The 14766-nt window shown below is 37.7% G+C and overlaps 1 long non-coding RNA gene across 1 annotated transcript; it reads right to left on the bottom strand.

Moving 5' to 3' along the window:
• Positions 1 to 349: 349 nt before the first annotated feature.
• LOC119263799 lies at positions 350 to 3652 on the bottom strand. The gene is made up of 2 exons (XR_005130530.1): positions 3581 to 3652; positions 350 to 742 (listed from the first exon to the last, which is right to left on the bottom strand). It is a non-coding gene; the product is annotated as an uncharacterized LOC119263799 (long non-coding RNA).
• Positions 3653 to 14766: the final 11114 nt, after the last annotated feature.

Consider the following 14766-nt stretch of genomic DNA (forward strand, 5'->3'; position numbering starts at 1 on the left):
ACTACTTTCTTAAAAATAAATATGCCAAAAAGGATATGTGTAGTAGCACCTTAGATGAGACATCTTTTGTCCCCTGAAAAACCAATCAGTGGATGATTCTTCAAACAAATATTGTTGTAAAAGAGCTATAAATGTGAAAAAAAAAACATTTGGAAAAATGTTTTAAGTACAATACAAAGTACGTGTTCTCTACCAGCTCAGGTTTTTTCCTAGAACTTTATTAAGACCCGCATCTTTTTTAGTGTAGGATATAAATACACTGCCAGATGGATAAATTTAAACATAATTTATTTGCAAACTGACTTATTTTTTACATATTTACCCTGTTGTTTGTTTGTTGTACCACTAAAAGTTGCACAGCCTTATAAAAGGCTGGAAAGAGAGGGTTTTTTTTTTGTTTTTTTTTTGCTTCAAAATGCTCTAAATCACAGCTTTCATATTTGCCATCAGCCGTGCTGACTGCTGTCGTGATTTTAGCTGGTGGAGAGTAATCTCTCTGATGCTTCGTGAGTAATCCATGGTCAGGCAGCGTGGAGGGTCCAGGAGCATGGATCGATAGGCCTTTCGTCTGGGCAGGATTGTGCTGAGGCAGATGATGTGGTTTTCCACGGTGACCCTGTTGGTGTTAGACTCGCCCCATCCCTTCACGAATCAGCCTGAGAGAGAAGGGTCACACCTGGGACAGTGCAGTACCCTAAGCTCCAGCCAAGCCCTTCACACCCATGGGGATGGAGGATGTCCACTGTTCCTGCGACAGATTTCTAAGATTATCCACATGACACCAGTATGTTCTGTTAATACTGCTTTTTGTCTTTGGTTACCTTTTAGTGTATGATCTTAAAAAAACACGGTTATTTGATCATCACCCCAATTCTTAAACCCTTACATTGGCGACCTGTCTGTTACAGAACAGACGTTAAAGTGCTGTTATTGCTCTATAAATATCTTAACCCCTTAAAATCTCATGACAAATGAAACTTTGTGCCTGCCGGTAAGCACTGGCCATTTCGAGGGTTAATGGTGTAAAAACAGCATATTTATCTGATGTGATGCAGCAAGAAGAGCCAAGCAGAACTCTCAGATCACTAGGAACCAGCCAGTTAGGCTTGCTGAAGGTGAAGACTAAAGATGGAAGAGCAGCATTTAGCCACTAAGCTGCTCTTAAATGGAACTACTTGACAGAGAGCATTAGAAGAGCCCCGACACTGGACACTTTATCCAGGCTCAAAACATTAGTATTTGAGCAGCTTTCGACTCAGTTTCAACACTGTTAGCTTTACTGCACTCCTCTCCTGTAATCCACTGTACTCCACTTTATTATCCACTTATCACTTTATAATCACTTTATTATCATTTACTTTTTAAATACATTTTTATTTAATTATACATTTTCTCTTTTAAATCTACTGCTGCAAACACGCGCTTATTTCCATTCGTCTTGATGCTACTTCTACAGTTTTACTTTGTATTATAGTAGTATCTGTGAAGCACTTTTACTGACCACAGTTTATAAAAACTGCTGTATAACAAACTTGCCTTGCCTTCAAGGGTTCTTTAGTGCTGTTTAGAACCACAAGTTCTGTATAGTACCATTTCATGCCTTAATGGTTCTTTGCATGGTAAAATGGATCATCAGGTTGATGTATAATGTGTCATGTAAGATTCTAGAACCCATTTGAAAATGGCTCTACATAGCTTCAAAAAGGGTGTTTCCATTGTTACAAGCTTACATAGTCAAGTCTAGTGTAAAGATTACCACCATACCCATGTGCAATATAATCAGTACTTCTGGTACAATATTCCTAGTGTAATACATGGAACATATTCTTATAGTGTAATGTTTTTTTTTTTTTGCTTTTCTATTGATAATGTCTATACTGTTAATTTTGTGAATACTGTACTTTTTATATTTTCACATTTATATTTTTTGTCTTTAGTATTATATACACTATCTATACAGTAATAAATTACCAAATTGTAGCTGTGCTAAGTAATTAACAATGTTAATTACCCTCTTAATTCTCATCTTGTTACTTCTTTTCTTGAGTGCCTTAAGCCTATTCCTTTGCTACTGCAGCACTGTGCATTTTACCATTGTGGGTCTAATAAAGGATCATCTTGTGTATTTTTTTTATTCTGAAAATGGGTTATTATAATGCAACATTTCCAGCATAAACCACTGAATTATTTTGTTTACATCTCTATAAAGAAATGACACAGATATTTGCACTTATTGCTGACACAAGTGTTTAAGTGTCCATATGCAGCTCCCTAGTGGTGAAGCACTGACCAGTAGAATGCCTAAGGTCACCATGCCCAATGGCAAGCGAGATATAAAGCCCCTCAGCGTTGGACATATTTTGGACATTTAGTCCAGAAATGTCCAGAAATTTATAGTTGACTTCATTTAACTTTACTGTTGGTCCAATCATCATGAAATGGTGCAAAACAGAGAATTTATTCTAGGTTAGCTAACTAAATGGTTAGATTTTGGATATGAAAGGAAGGTTGTGAGTTGTTCTCTGTTATCTATGCTTTCCTTTGTCTACAGTGTATCAATATGTAAAGCTCACTGAATTACAGTCCTTTGTAATGATGATGAAAAACATAACATGCCATAAAAAAGCATATAAAAACATAATAGCTTTTTACTGACAAGTCTCAGGTGGAGCAAAAATGCTTGTTTCATTAAAAGTATGTAACTAAACTACATTCTAAGTGCTGACTTGTTAAAGGATGTCTAGGAACTTCTTTTGGAGAAGATCCATTAAACCTCTCTCTTAGCACTGTACATTCAGTGTAGGCATGGACAGGCGTTTAAATGAACAGTACAAGGTTGTGCAGGGTTGATTTTTTTTTTTTTTTTTTTCCGAATCAGCAGAGACTCATCCATCTGCAACACAAGCACAGAGAGATGAGGCCAGAAATATTAGAGCATGTCCTCCTCCTCTAAAAACGCCTCAGCACAGGAATCCTGATAACTCTCTCAAGATACACAAGGTGCTTTCAAAGACCAAATCAACTCATGCGACAAAAATGTGAGGCAATAAGAAGGAATGCTGAATGGTAATCAAATTTCTGTCCCATCCTGGTCCTTATTTATCACAACGGACTCAAAAGGAAGTCCCATCAGGGGTGACCACGGGCTGAGCCAAAAACCTCTCGCCCCTCTCCAGACATGCAAAATGAGGTCATACGTACACAAACGAGTGCAGAATCATTCATATCATTTGTGCGTGTTCATATAGACGATTTCTGCTGTAGCAATTACAAGTACGACTCTCTAGAGGGCCTTTGAGAGGGTGATAAGTCAGAATGTCCTTCAGCAAATCACTAGAGTGTGTGTGTGTGTGTGTGTGTATATATGTGTGTGTAGGTGTGTGTGTGTGTGTGTATGATGAGAGGAACAAAAAATTAAGCTGGCTCACAGTAACTTTAGCACTATAGCCTGACTGGGTAACATAGTCACATAAAAACATAGAAAAATATACAGACAGAGAGACAAACAGATAGACAGACTGATAGATAGCTAGATAGCTAGATGGACACTGCAAATATAGATATATGTGTGTCTCCGCACCTCAAATTGCATCCGTCAGCAACGGCCAGCGCAGTTCCTGTTAGCTCGGGATGGTTTCATGACAAGTCTAAGTGAGGAAGTGCCACTCAACAGAAGAAGAATGTACACTAGGCAGTGCAGCCTTGGCCACGGCTCCACCACCCGCCACCCAGAGAGAGCCGTCAGCGTCGGGGTTCGGCTCTTGGCTCCGAGTCCAGGCAGATGGAGCTTTGAACTGGGCATTAGCACCCACAGAATGCCCCACGTGTGTCCCCGAATGTGGACGCTAGCATGCCACTGCACATGTTCACGTTGTGAGATCATATTATTTATGGCTTTTGTTCTCTGTCCACTGACTTGAAACCTCACAGCCTTCACTGCAGCCCATAACTCTACTGCATGGCACCACACAAGGTAGTCTTACTCAGTGTATCACTGTACAAACATCCATATCACACATGTGGACTTTTATCATTAATAACAAATGCAATTATTTATTAAACACTGTATTTTATCATATTGTATACCTGTGGAATAAAGGAATATTCCACTCAAAACTGTGTGCTGTAGTGAGTTTACAACAGTTAAGGGGTTCATGTTCATTTTCAAATGAGAATCTGTGAAGCCACTTTTGTTTATATTAAATGTATTGACGCACATGATTCTTAAATATGTCATCTTTCAGTAATCTTGAGTGCACAGCATCATTTTCATAATGAATTCTACAACAAAACAACAAAGCAAACAAGCTAATACAGCTTATGAATATTTACTAATACTTGATTTGAAGGCCATCAGACTTTATAACACAGATATATAATATTTGAGAGTATATGAAGTGTTTATGCCATTTTCTTAAAGTAAATGACCTGATGGGGTGATTAACTGGAGTCTTAAACTAAAGTAAAACACATTTATTCCATTAATAAAACCTTTATGACACATCATTTTCAAATATTCATGTATATCTCTTCTGAAGCACTATAAAATATGTCTGTGAAATACTGTTAAAAAGCAACAGTGAAAACCTGTAAATAGAAAAACAGAAAAATACTGTTTCCAAAATATCAAATCACCATAAACAGTAATGCAATACAATCCTGTGACTTTACCAGTAACAATTGGTAAAACTACAAATTTTGCTGTATAAAAGTACTTTGTACAGTCACAGTGATGCCAAAGCACTTTTATGTGTTAAACAAACACTTATCAGCAAATGCATGTGCTGAAACTGTCAGTTGATGTTTCAAAAAAAAAAAAAAAAAAACTACATGCCAGGAATAATTTTACTCCACAGAGAGATTTAAATTACGTGATATTACTGCCAAATAAAAAAGGTATTTCTGGTAATCACAGCTATCAGCATTTCACAGTGAAGTAACCATATTTATAGAAAAAACTGTTGAATAGTGTTTTTATAATGTGTCTTTGAACTTTTTTGATTATCATTTCCATACATATTTTTCTATATATATATATATATATATATATATATATATATATATACATACAAAAATCCTGAATAAAAGTAGAAAAAAATAGTACAAAATTACTGTTCAGTCTAAGCATGCAAAGGAAAACTACTGTGACTTATTATAGTTATGTTCAATTATGGTGATAACTAATTTCTACTAAGTATATTTTTGTGCTTCTACTCAGGTAGAAATATACAGAACCAATGTACAATGTTCTTAACTTCTCTGCCACCTTATATGTTCCATTACTTGGGAATATTCCTCCATAACAATATTATAAATTGAACAAGTATCACTTTTCTTTTTGATGCCACATGTCCATACAGTATCATTTACTTCACAAAATATCTTACGATTATGGGCATAAGCTGTTCATCAGTTCTCAAGTACTGCTTTATAAATATGTTGCTGAGTGGTAATGCATGTGTTATAAAGGCCTGACAAAGGTAGCCTTCAAATAAAATGTTGTCAAATACTCTTAGTTGACATTCTTGCATTCAGGCTTATCTATAATCCCACTACTTTGTTTTGAAGTGACTATAATATTTGAAATAAATTATTATTGTACGCTGACAATTCCTATATAGAAAAATGACCCAATGACCTAAAACTTGTAAACTTTCAGGGTGATGAATGCACTTGTCAAATTCAGTGTTTCTATGTCTATTTCCTTGTCTTTATGATGATCCAGTGCAGAAATACAGTTCAAATATTTCCTGAATCTGTAGAGTCACCCTTTCCATTCTATCATGAGATCCTATGTGACTCACATCCGGAGTTATGAGGCTATGAAGAGGGGCTGAAATACACGTCATCTGGTGGATTCATGTGTCTATCTACATTCTATGTAAAACTGACCAATGGACACTCTTGAAATCTCTAAGCACTGACCCATCATGCTGGAAACCCTTCATTCTTCATTCAGTCTGTATCAGAGACACATGTGAAATGGCATGCAGAGAGTATACAGCTGCTGGAGTTGCTGCAGTGGTTTTGGAAAGTAGTGATGAAGATAACGGAGCATTTTGATAAGAAACATATGAGCATCATGTCATATGAAGAACCTTTAAAGAAGAATTTAAGAAGATATGCACAAATCGAGAAAATGCCCTCAGACCCCAGAGGGTTAATGTATGAAGGCATTAGGTGTTTCTCGATGAAGCCCAAAGACAGTACAGTTGTGTGAATAGGTGGGGGTAGGGATGCAGTTCTACTTTGGAAATCCCCCCGATGTTCGGTTGCATGTGGCGCATACCAGGGGTCAGCGGCCATGCCGAAACAGCAAGGCCCCATCAAAAGACCTCCTGGAAATATTTTATTTTAGGCAAAATTTATGAGTGTGGCACCTGCCATTAGAGGTAAAATATGATGACACTTAAGCTCTGCCCATTAGCCATTTACTCTCAAATATGTGTCACTCAACAAATCAGGGTCAGTCACACTGGAATTTATGATGTCCACTGCTAGAAACTTTCCACTAACTTGCCATCCATTATGAACCACTGACAAATTCATCACGTTGGGTCCTTTGATGATTGTCTTGGCAGAGTTTGATGGAGCAACTTTGAGAATACAATTTCTTATTACATATGGAAAAACCTGTAGCAGAAAAGAAGTCAAGCATTTTAATGCTTCAGCAGGTTTTACAAGTCCACTAGTAGTGGCTAAATATACTCATGTTTATTACAATAAATCACAATCATTACTTTTCTGACAGTTCTCTTCATTCTGCAAACACTTGGCAACTGTTCTGGTGGAATTTCATTCAACTATACACTCTAAAGTTTCCAAAAATAGTACTTTTGATTCTATATAGAAAGTTTTAATTGAGATTTTTCTAAATAGCTATACATTTAAAGATTTTTTGGGAACTGTGAAATCAGAGGTGAACCCTCAAGTGATGTAATAATTATTTTATTCAGTTGGTCAATTCTAGATGGAAACAATAGGGTTCAATTCTAAAACCGCATAAAAGACACTGGCCAGTCAGGATTGTTTTCTCTGTGGTATCTTTGTAGATACAGCCAAGCTGCTCTCCCAATGGTTAGGACTTTATAAGCTTGACTGGAGGCCTTACACATTAGATTAATTACAACCCCAATTCCAATAAAATTGGGATGGTGTATAAAACATAAATAAAAACAGAATACGATGATTCGCAAATCCTTTTCAACCAATTCAATTGAATACACTACACAGACAAGATATATAATGTTCAAAAAGATCAACTTTATTGTTTTTTTGCAAATATTCACTCATTTTGAATTTGATGCCTGCAAAATGTTTACAAAGAAGTTGGGACAGGGGCAAGAAAAGACTGGGAAAGTTGAGAAATGCTCAAAAAACACCTGTTTGGAACATTTCACAGGTGAACGGGTTAATTGGAAACAGGTGAGTGTCATGACTGGGTATAAAGTGAGCATCCCTGAAAGGCTCAGTCATTCACAAGCAAGTATGGGGTGAGGTTCACCACTTTGTGAACAACTGCATGAGCAAATAGTCCAACAGTTTAAGGACAACGTTTCTCAACATGCAATTGCAAGGAATTTAGGGATTTCATCATTTACAGTCCATAATATCATCAAAAGATTCAGAGAATCTGGAGAAATCTCTGCAAGTAAGCGGCAAGGCAGAAAACCAACATTAAATGCCCGTGACCTTCGATCCCTCAGGCCGCACTGCATTAAAAACTGACATCATTCTGTAACGGATATTACCACATGGGCTCAGGAACACTTCAGAAAATCATTGTCAGTGAACACAGTTTATCGCTCCATCTACAAGTGCAAGTTAAAACTCTGCCATGCAAAGCGAAAGCCATATATCAACACCCAGAAACGCCGCCGGCTTCTCTGGGCCTGAGCTCATCTGAGATGTACTGACGCAAAGTGGAAAAGTGTCCTGTGGTCTGAGGAGTCCACATTTCAAATTGTATTTGGAAATCATGGACGTCGTGTCCTCTGGGCCAAAGAGGTAAAGGACTCTCCGGATTGCTATCAGCTCAAAGTTCAAAAGCCAGCATCTCTGATGGTGTGGGGGTGTATTAGTGCCCATGGCATGGGTAACTTGCACATCTGTGAAGGCACCATTAATGCTGAAAGGTACATACAGGTTTTGGAGCAACATATGCTGCCGTCCAAGTAACGTCTTTCTCAGGGACGTCCCTGCTTATTTCAGCAAGACAATGCCAAGCCACATTCTGCACGTGTTACAACAGCGTGACTTCGTAGTAAAAGAGTGTGGGTACTAGACTGGCCTGCCTGCAGTCCAGACCTGTCGCCCATTGAAAATATGTGGTGCATTATGAAGCGCAAAATATGACAGCGGAGACTCCGGACTGTTGAGCAACTGAAGTTGTACATCAAGCAAGAATGGGAAAGAATTCCACCTAGAAAGCCTCAACAATTAGTGTCCTCAGTTCCCAAACACTTATTGAGTGTTGTTAAAAGGAAAGGTGATGTAACACAGTGGTAAACATGCCCCTGTCCCAACTTTGGAATGTGTTGCAGGCATCAAATTCAAAATAAGTGAATATTTGCAAAAAACAAAGTTTATCCGTTTGAAGATTAAATGTCTTGTCTTTGTAGTGTATTCGATTTGCAAATTATCGTATTCTGTTTTTATTCATGTTTTACAGAACGTCCCAACTTCATTGGAATTGGGGTTGTACTATCATAATTAGGAAGTAACAAAGTACTAAACATGTCTTGACTTACAATCAACCAAGCAGAATCTTCACTCTAGGCCTTCTGGAAGTTCTAGATTTGTCATTGTCTGTGAAAAAGAGCTGTACTCTAAGCAGGTTTGGGTTAGCTGTTAGGAATGGAAAACAACAGTAGTAGAACTCTTTACTGAAAGAGTGACTATAAAACCGAAAGATACAAGCTTATATATGTGTTAATATCTGTTACAAACTTAGGATAATACACATGAAATGTCTTTTACAAGCTTTAATTGTCCATGCTTAATCAGAATGGCTTGGTGCTAACAAGCTATTAGTCCTATAGGGCTCCAGCAGAAATTAGCATTACCAACATCGTTTTTTTTCTCATTTTGGACCAAGTTTGACACTTATGGCCAAACTGAAGGTCCAGCTTTAAAAGTCATAGTTCTCCACTGACAAAAGAATCCATGGTACCACATCAAAGAAGCTTTTCAGGCATGCTTATTTCTAAGGTACACATAAATGTAATGGTTCATAGTCCAATTGCTGGAAAGACCTTTAACTGCTATAAAACTTTAATGTTATGTCAGGCTTAAAATGTTGTTTTATACTCTTCCATATCATTTACCACAATGATCTTTAAGCTTCTTTAAGCAACTATCCATTTAAATGTTGTTTTGCAGACTCAGAATGGTTTACTCCCAATAACCTTTTTTTTGCATTTTTGAGAAATCATATTTGAAATCCTGAATGTGCAAAACAACAAAACATGTTTTTGTAAAAAGATCAATATCCTATTTGTGTTCTGTTCAGGTTTTCTAATGGAAATATATTTGTCCTTCTTAACCCAGTATGTATTCAGGCTGTGGGGTTAAAACAGGCTCACGTGCCTGCAGTTAAACTTAGACGGGAACACACTCTGAAGCGCGAAGCATGCCGCCAACAAGCTCATGTCTTTTTGCGAGTAGCTCGGCGCTGATGTGCCAAGAAAAACTGCTCGGGCTGGGATATTTATAGGGGCTTTGTGGGCCTCTGTCCTGCTCTGATAAACCCTTCAGTCCTTTTGGCCACAAAGCATGACCCCCTGACCTATGTGGCTCTCACAGGGACACTGAGTGACAAGCCTGTACCGATATTAGCAAACAAAGCACTTGTATGAAATGTAATGTATGAATGTTACAGCATTGCTTGGCCAAAATTAAAATGGAACATTATGAACATGTTTTCCCTTTAGTTTGGTCCATTTACCTCAGAACATGTGGAGCTGTTAAAAAATCCCAAATAGACCTAATTGCACAGTTTTTTATAATCATGGAATTTGGCCAAGGAACATGTTTAGTGATAACAGTATGTCTTAGAATTCCAGAAAGAACATTAAAAAATGACAGAATAATTAATAACTCTACATGATTTGATGCAACAGCATGAAGATTTAAGCATGCAGTTAGCACCATGCTATTTAGTGATATATAATCTTCCTTTACTTTTGAGCTACATTAGCCTTGTAGCTTCTGTGAAAGACTAAAGAATTAAACTTTGGACAGCTACATTTGAGGTAAGTGGGTTGTTAGATTAAATATGACTTGAAGAGATCTATATTGTTTACTTTTAGACAGACAGACAGACAGATAGACAGTCAAACAGAAACACAGACAGACGGACAGACAGACAAGTAGATAGGCAGATCGATTTATAGATACATTAATTTGTGTCGATTAACATAAAAAAGCAAGATGATCGAAATGTGTAACTTTTCTGAGCAGTGATGATGAAGATGAGCTGACGAAGCATCAAACGAGTGAAACATCACACCGGCTCAAAGCAGCAAGCAGAGGCAGATTAAAGTCTGAATGATGCTTAACCCTGGCCTCCACCTTAATGAACGAGACTTCATCCCTTCAACAACCGCCTCCCCCACACACACACCCGTTCACCCATCTCACACACTCCAACACACGGGGAAAGGGGCTTTGATCTGAAATGAAACTCATAGAGGAACATGACTCTGTGAGAATCGTCTCAGTGGTTGTAAAGCTTAATAACAGAAATATACACACTCAGTTCTAACAGTTCTAACAGATAATCATTTGTTCACCACTATGTAAAAGACGCAGATTAATGGCCGCATGCTGAACACGGAGACGCAAATCGCAGGATTTAATTTCAATGTAGTTTATATATGAAGTGTGAAGCGGAGGCTGAAATATCTGTCCAAACCCACTGAGACCCGACTGCTCACGCCAGGTTTAGGTCACTTAGAGTTTCGCTTACAGAAAAAACATGAATATGTCTGTGTGTGTGTGTATATATATAAATGTAACTTTTCTATAAAGGTTAACCTTTTTATTAGTTTTATTTATTACTAGTTATTAGTTTTACTGCTTTAATGTATTTTAGCCTGCATTAAACTCAGTTAAAAAGGGTAAAGAAAAAGCGATGACTAGCTGATGAACATGATGAAGATCATTGAATAAATTCTGTGAAGTGAAATTTAAATATTCATTATTTTATTTTCTTTCCTGGCCAAAAAGTACAAAATGACTCAGTAGTCAGACCATTAAGTTTCATTTAGCCTCTGGTTGGTAGTTGGACATGATTTAGGCAGTTTGGATCGGATCTATGAAGAGGTACATACTAAAATTTCAGGCCTGATTAAAGCTCTACTGGGAAGACTCTCCACTATCACCTCTACCACAATACACCAAATGATTAACCCCTTAAATGGCCGGGGTCCAACGACAGGCCCAAAGTTTTATTACATGCTTCTATTACCTAAGAATAGCTCAGTCAGTTTCCACTTTAGTCCCAGTAGTTACTGAATAATAAGCCTCCATATGCAATAGGCCTGGATTATAAGGGTTTAAATGATGTTTCACATTCATGTCTGTGTTTTGCTTAGTGCATCAAAGTCTGACAACTTAGTCTAAACATAAAAAATAATGATAATATAAGTGAAACATTAAAAAAGGACAGAAATACTGTACTGGGGTGTTATGGCTGTGTTGACTCATTGCAAATCTTTTAATTCATTGCTACGTTTTAGGAGTCGCTCTCCAGATGTAATATTATCGTTGTCTTAAATCCCAAAAAATGATTCACCTCATGACCCCTAACTACCTGAAATACGCCCCGAAGAGTTTATCCAGAGGTTCACTCATTTGCAACAAGCTTTACTGCAAGAGAAGAAAAAGAAAACAATGGATTGAAAAAGAAAGATGGAGATAGAGGAGAGAGGTAACGAGTAAGGGGGTAATTAAGAGATTGAGAAAGAGAGAGAGAGGAGGGAAAAAGAAGAGAGAAAGAGAGAGAAAAAGATGAAAGGGGAAGAGAAAACATATATAGAGAAGAAGGAAAGTGAGAGAGAGAGACAGAGTGAGAGCAAGAAGGAACAAAACAGAAGATAGATATGAGGAAGAAAATTAAGGAAGGCAGTGATAAAAAGTTCAAAATGAGAAAAGGAGTAAGTGTAAAAATTAGATTAAAAGTTAGATTAAAAAAGAGAGAAAAGAGAGAGGAAAGAGAGAAAGAGCCAAAAGTGAAAGAATGTAAAAAGAGAGAAAAAGGGAGAGAGAGAGAGAGAGAGAGAGAGAGAGAGAGCAAGAGGTAATAAAAGAGAAGAGATAGATTAGAAGAGGATAAAAAGATGAGAGAGAAAGAGGACTGATAAAAAGAAAAAAAATTAGAAAAGAGTGGGAACAGTGAAAAAAAGTAAAAGGTTATAGAGAAAGAGACGAGAGAGAGAAAGAGAGCAGGAGTAAGGAACGATGAAGAAAAAGTAAAAAAAGAAGGAGGAAACAGAAAGAAAGAGGGACATGAAATACAGAAAGAAAGAGGGGAAGAGATGGAGAAAGGGGAGAGAGATAAAGAAACAGTGAGAGAGAGAGAGAGAGAGAGAGAGAGAGAGACAGAGAGAGATAGGGTGTTGAATTCTTTGGATGGTCATTCCTTTGCTTCTCTGTGGAAGGTTTGCTGAGAGATCAAAGCGGCTCAGATTTTTTTCCTACCTCCTTTTCTTCTGTGTGTGTGTGTGTTTGGGGGGGTTGTGAGTGTGACATAATTACCCTGGATGGTGGATACTGGCTCTCCTAAGGATTACCCCACACCATCCTTTGATATGGATGCTCAACCAAATGAGACATGTGCTCTCACTCACACGACATAAGGGACCGTCCACACTCCAGCAGAGGGGCATTAATACTCACTCAGCTCAGCCTTATATTCCCCTCATAAAAACCACTGCATAAAATAAAACACAACAAACATTAGAAACATATGATCAGTTGAGATTAAAGGGGAAATCCACTGAACTTTCAAAAAAATCTGCATAATTAAACAGCTGAGATGTAATCAAACTCATTCAGAGTGGTTTGGTGTGAAATGCTCTGTTCTAGAGAAACTTACTGAGTCAGATCGTTCACAATAGTGGTGATAGGAAACAGATGAAAGTTACTACATTAAATTGTTATGAATACACTGCCTGATGATGGAGACATTGTTTCCGCCCTAAGTTTCCGCCTAAAATTTAGGCCCTAAAATGTGTTCCTGGTGGAGGAATACATGCAGAACATAATGAGGGAAAATTTCAGATTTTCCTTATAAAACTCAGAAGACATGTGTAGCTTCCCTGGTGGTTATATTTGTGTTGTAGTCATGACGACCTCTAGTTCCTATCATCACCACTGCAGGAAATCTAAGTCTCTATAATGAAATCATTTTGAATGACAAGATGACTGTTTACATCTCAAACAATGACTTATGTGAGAATTTTTAAAAATTGGTGGTGTTCCCCTTTAAGCCATAGCCATCATAGAAACAGGATATGTAACACCCATATAAAGAAACACATGGTAAGTACATATAGGACTGACAGCTTTTTGTTTATTTTTTACTTCAGGATATTCTGAGTAGTTACAATAAATATAAAGAATTAGAAAATATGTAATATGATATAATTTGTCAGCTGCTGTATTCTGATAATAGAGAGAAAATTGCTGGCCTCAGTGTTCAATATGTTCTCACCAGCTTTGCTTTCTCTCCCTCTTTTCCTCCCTTCTCTCACTCTCTCTTTCTCTCTTTCGCACCCCCCCCCCTTCTTTCTTTCTCTTTCTGCTAATCCCTCCTATCCTTGCAGCAGGGCAGGGCGTGTCTCCAGTAATAGGCAGCAATGAGAAGCTTGAGTAAACACAATCAATGAGAAACAGTACCACACACACACACACACCAAAACCCCCCAGTCAGTCTATTTGAGGGTCCGCAGCCACTTCCACTCCCACACCATTCCTATCGATCGGTGAGCACTGGCCATCTAACAGAAATGATTTCAATCGCCGTCATCAATTTAGAAATAAAAACTGGACGCTTTCAGTGCTCTCTCTTTCTCTCTCTCTCTCTCTCTCTCTCTCTCTCTCTCTCTCTCTCTCTTTCTCTCTGTCTCTATCTCTGTCTCTCTCTCTCTCTCTCTTTCTCTCTCTCTCTGTCTCTCTCTCTCTCTCTCCCTCTTTCTCTCTCCTTCTCTCTCATTTCCTTCTCCTTCACCCTTTTTTTCACCTTTCTTTTTATTTTTTCCTATCAGTTTCTCTTTTCATTCTTCTTCTGTTTTCTCACTATATATCTCTCTTGCTCCGTTTCTTTTTTCTCCTCTCTCTCTAATTTCTTCTCTTTCTCTCACTGTCTTTATTTCACTCTTTGTCCTCTTCTTTGTCCCTTTCTTTCTTCTTCTTCTTCTTATCTATTGTTTTCCTTTCATCTTCTCCTTCTCTTACTTCATTTCTTCTCCTCCCTTCCCTGTGTTAGCACTCACTTTCTCTTTCTTTCTCTCATCCTACCCCTTTTCTCCATCTTTTTTCCTCTTCTCCTTCTCTCTCCCTATTCTTTTTAGCTTATTAGTTTTCATTTTCTTCTCTCTCTCTCTCTCTCTGTCTCTCTCTCTCTCCTCTTCTCTTTTCCACTGTTTTTAATCTTTTTCTCATTTATTTTTTGCTCACAGTCTCTCGCTTTCGTTCTCCTTCCAACCCCTCCTCTATTTCTTTGTCTTTCTCCCTTCTGTTTCTCTTTTTATTTCTCCTATT

This window comes from Pygocentrus nattereri, chromosome 8, assembly GCF_015220715.1.
Source record: "Pygocentrus nattereri isolate fPygNat1 chromosome 8, fPygNat1.pri, whole genome shotgun sequence".
NCBI classification, from domain to species: Eukaryota; Metazoa; Chordata; class Actinopteri; order Characiformes; family Serrasalmidae; genus Pygocentrus; species Pygocentrus nattereri.